This window comes from Tursiops truncatus, chromosome 12 (genome assembly GCF_011762595.2).
Source record: "Tursiops truncatus isolate mTurTru1 chromosome 12, mTurTru1.mat.Y, whole genome shotgun sequence".
NCBI lineage: Eukaryota > Metazoa > Chordata > Mammalia > Artiodactyla > Delphinidae > Tursiops > Tursiops truncatus.
Window position 1 is genome coordinate 85,452,445 of NC_047045.1, and position 5,503 is coordinate 85,457,947.

A 5,503-nucleotide genomic window follows, 5' to 3' on the forward strand; every position below is an offset into this window, starting at 1 on the left:
CAAACGTTCCAGAAACTAAATAAACTTCTAACATTCACTGTTGCGTTGTGTAGAGAGGAGAGGACATAATCACTGCAGAGCAACCTCAAAGGTGTTTTCAAAGCTTTGACCTGAGAATGTTAACACAAGTAGCACATAGGTCAGTTCTGGTTATTTCCAAATATCACCCAAAACTCCTTGAATCTGTTCTGCGCTACCTCTGTCACTGGTGAGGGGCTTACAGGTGTAGATGCATCTCTGCTAGGATCATGGATCAGCCTTGTTCAATGATATAAGAGAGCAGGCATGGGACAAGTTTATTCTTTCAAATTTTATAAAACTACTCGCACAAGTGGTAAGCAGAAAAAACAAGTTTATCTTCTTTTCTGCATATAATTAAATGAGGGCTTCATTTTTACCTCATTTTCCAGTAGTAATATCACTAAGGGATTCTATTTATTAAGCAACAACCATGTGCCAGGCAATTTAAATGTATTATTTTACTCAATGACTATTGCCAATTAGACAATGATTAACACATTTAGCATTATTAAGCTGTACCTGATAATTTGCATTTGAGGTTGAGATTGAGAGTTAAATGAAGAGAAGAAAGGAATGTCAGTTTAATATCTTGATGTTCTTTGTTAGCAAAAATTATACTGGGCTTCCCAGCTCAAACTAACAGCATGCTCCGTGAGACCCAAGGCTCAGGAGACCAATAGCCACATCCCTGGGAGGTTTCAATGAAGACATTCTGCAAACGCTATCTGTCAGGGGTGCAGCAAACAGACCTCTGCCCCTTTTCTAATGATGTTATTACTGTTAAGAGTTTCACCAGAGGGCTTCCCTGGGTTTTCCTGGTGGCGCGGTGGTTAAGAATCCGCCCACCAATGCAGGGGACACGGGTTCGAGCCCTGGTCGGGAAAGATCCCACATGCTGCAGAGCAACTAAGCCCATACGCCACAACTACTGAGCCTGCGCTCTAGAGCCCACGAGCCACAACTACTGAAGCCCACATGCCTAGAGCCCGTGCTCCACAACAAAAGAAGCCACCACAATGAGAAGCCCGCGCACTGTAACGAAGAGTACCCCTACTCACTGCAACTAGAGAAAGCCCGCGGGCAGCAACGAAGACCCTACGCAGCCAAAAATGAATAAAATAAAATAATAAATTTATATTAAAAAAGAGTTTCACCAGAAATGCTAGGGTTTAAGGAACATCTGCTGAAATTTTCAAATAAGGAACTGGAAATTCCTATGCAAGCCACAACAACTAGAGCCTTGAATAATTGCACCAGTCCAAGTTATTAATATTTAGAAAATAAAAATGCATGTGTGAAATCCTGCCTTTGCTCTTCAAAGTCTGTCCAGTGGCTTTTCCACCCACTTCAGTGGACATGCACCCAACAGAAACTACTCTGGGTAAAGCCTCTAGTGACTTTATGTGGATGAATCCAGTGGACAGTTTTCAGTACTTATCTGACTGCCACTACTTCTTTCTGGAAACACTCTTTTCTCTTGACACTTAGGATGCCACAGAACAGGTGTTCCTTATTCCTCTGCAGCCACTCTTTTTCAGTCTTTAGTGCTAACTCACTTTCGTTCTCTTTTCAACGTCCCTCTTCCTCTGGCTTGTATCTAGATTCTGAAATTTGAGCTCAGTCCTGATACATCACCTTATGTGACATGATATCTTGCACCCTGATTAATCTAAACAGGCACCTCCCCCTCACATCTCCAAATCTACCAACTTGCTTACATGTTTCCAGCGATGTCACAGGTATCATAAAAAGCAACCAAATCCTCACAATTTAACTATCAATTGCTAATCTGCTACTTTAATAGTATTTCCAGCAGAAATCATTACTGGAACCTCTGTCTCCCTCACTCTCCCCCTCAAGGCAAGTCTTTCATGACTACCTTTAAAATGTAACTGGAATCTATCCTCATGGCTTTATAACAGCTAGCAAGACAGAATCAACTCCTTGATGGACTAATGCAATAGTCATTTAACTGGCCCCCTATTCCATCCTTGTTCCTGACTAATCCATTCTCTGTGAAGCAGTCAGAATGATCCCTATAATTGGCAAATCATAATAAGTGTAATATAAAATTTCTTCAGCCTAAAACCACACTTAGGATACAATCTGAAATCCTACTAACATCTACAAGGCTTTATATAATCTAAGTCCTTACAACCTGGTCAACCTCTTCTGATACTTCTCATATTCTCTCTCTCTCTCTCTCTCTCTCTCTCTCTCTCTCTCTCTCTCTCTCTCTCTCTCTCTCCCTCTCCCAGAACGGTCACCTGTGCTATTTCCTACCTGAAATGCAAAAATGCTATTCCCCATACACTACCATGTGTAAAAGGGATAGCTAGTGGGAACCTGCTGAATAGCACAGGGAGCTCAGCTCAGTGCTCTGTGGTGACCTAGATGGGTGGGATGGGGGATGGAGGAGGTCCAAGAGGGAGGGGATATACATATACATACAGCTGATTCATTTCATTATACAGCAGAAACTGAACAACATTGTAAAGCAATTATACTCCAATTAAAAAAAAATCCAATCTATGTTCAGATATATATATACACCTGGCTGCAGGCCATAGGTACCCAAGATTAAAAAATGCTACTGTGTAAATCAGTGTTTTTCTTGTCAGCTCTCCATGCCCATGATGAAGCAAGAAACCCAGAACCAGATGTCAGAGCACATGTTCAGACATCTGAGAAAAGCTATCAGTGTACAGTTCTACATGCAGTACCAACAATATGGAAGAGAGTCATCCAGAAATAGCCATGGTTAAATGATCATCGTGTCACAGAACATATGAGAAAATACCCACTAACAACAAGTGGCTTAAGATCATTTGAGAGTTCATGATGATTGTGTGAAAGGGCTTGAGACTCCACTCATGGATTAAATGACACCGCAAGATGTCTTAAACTTCTGTATCTTAGGCAGGTCTTTGCATAAGGCCAAACTCTTCAAAAATAAAAGATAAGAAATTAGATCATCTATCTTTGGGAAGGAGAGAAATCACCAGACCATCCAACTAGACTCCAAACAAAGCAAGTTAAAGATTATCCTATGTGACAGAGTTCTGGACAGACTTGTCAACACACCAGACTTAATATTTTGATGCTTTTTTTGGTAATTGCGTACTATTGCTTAGAGATGATTCCAAGGTAAAGCTGACAAGTGCATTCCCTGGTGGGATCAATGTGATTATACTCTGTTCTATGCACACATGATCCTGAAAATGGAGCATTTAGGAACCTGTGGTTGGGACATTGCAAAACCATTGTTCGAATGAAAATAGTGTGCAGTATTAATAGTGGATGAGTAATTGTCATTCTTGCTTAACAGGGGTATTCTACTCTACTCTAGGAAGGCTTAATATTCCATATGGGTAAGTACTTCATATGGGTAGAACAAGGGGAGGTCAAGGGTACAGTGTTACCCCCTCACCTTCATCCAGATGTTTCCCCAAGAGCCCACTTAATTATAAAGTCACTTTAATGCTCAGCACATTTGTCTGACATTTTTAATAGTGTATATACTAATTTTGAATAAAAGTTTTTTAATGCCCTAATCCGAAGTTTAAAGCAACATCACATTAATTTAAAGCATCAGGACATGGAGATGTCAAAGCAGTAGACTCGTGCTCAGGCACACACATCTTAGGTCTCTTTCATCACTGGTAGTTATATGAAGACTTTAGGTGAATAAAGCCTCTTATCTATCATACTGTGTTAGGAACTAGATAAATAGAAAAGCAGTGGCAGTTGATACAAAGTAGCTACAGGACAAAATCACCCTTAGCAAAGCTCTGAGACGTGGGAAGTCCTCTGGTGCTGAAGACATGTTTTCCACAAAGTATCCTTACTGGACCTTTCAGCAGCACAAAGTGGATCCCAATAGCCACCTCGGCAGGGCCCTGTTGAAGCAGGGTAGCCGATCCCTAGGAGCAAAACCAAAAGGAGTCACTAAGTCACAATCCCAGAAAATATGACCGAGTATCAAGTCGTGCTTCTCAATTTAACATGCATAGATACCCCTGCGGATCTTGTAATGCGGATTCCGATGTGGTAGGTCTGGAGTGATCCTGGAGGCCTGGATTTCTGCGTCTCAAACAATCTCCCAGGTGATGCTGATGATGCTACACCATGGACCAGACTCTGAGCGACAAGGCTGTGGAGGGCTAGGAAGCTGTCCCAGAGCTCAAGGCATTCTGGTTAGCAGATTTAACAGGAAAATTGCTCTTTTAAAGAAAAACCTTCAGATGGATCAATAAATCTAAAGGCTGAGTTGCAAACTGGGATGGTGCTACCCAACAACCTGTTCTATGACAACCAATGGCGACACGGAAGCCCCTCCATCAAGTTCCTAAGAATCCTGATCCAGATGACGTCATTGTTAGCACCTTTGAATACAAAGGCACAGGTATGTAAGACATCCCAGGATCGTACTAGCCTGTTTGAATTAATTCAGCTTCAAGCGTAAAGACCATTAGGTGGTAAGAGGGTCATGCATTCAGGAGAAAGTTCTGAGACAATCTTCTAGAAATGCAAGAATATAGTATGTTGGCAAATCGGTTATATACACAGCTACTTAGAGAAGCAACCATCTTGGTGGTGGTATTCCAAGGAATAAAAGAGGTATCACCCCAGTCTGAACCTCAAACAAGAAAAGGAATGTATGCGTAATGAGTAACAGTGGTTAAAAAGTCACCCAGAGAAAGGATGGAGAGTCGCGTTTTCTCCATAACAGCGCTACGTTTGATGTGAGGTGAATTAAAATAACAGAGCCATGCCCTTGAGAAGTTTATAATCTACGATCAACAAGGGTAGAGCTGCTGCCTTTGCTGTCTAAAAAAATAAAGAGGTTAAATTTTCTGTCACAGTGAACATCTATGAGACAGCTTAGGCGAATTTACAAGAGAGCAAAGCAAGATTGAATTGCTGTATGAAGAGATCAGTAAGCACACTTGTGCTCTTCTCTCCTCTCACTCAAAAATCCATTGCTCCTTTTAATCTTCATCACTGATGCTCACCAGAAAAACTGAAACAGCTTCAAGGCAAACACTTTTTGTCCACTGAGAGAAACCAGTTGTGCTTTTGGAATCTTGGGGGGTCCTATCAGACACATCTGGATCTTACCACATTTGATTGCTTTAAAGATGGACTTGGGTGAAAACTTCAGGCAACCTATACAACTAACCATGATGCAAATGAAAATAATTTCTGCCATGTGCACCTGAAACTCTGCTCCAAACAGCAAAGTGGAGAAGAGATGATAGGAGCCATTGACCCCTCCACCTACAATACTTGATGTATCCCTTGGAAACAAAAGCTGCTTAGGAGAGTAAGCTAAGAGTAATAATTTAAACACTGCTATTAGACCATTTTATGGAGGACAAATTTATTTCCAACCTCCAGTCAGTTTAAACAATAGTTAATATGAAACAAGTTTACCGTACAAGAGAAAACACATTTTATTTAGCTTAACATGCAGGTTTTA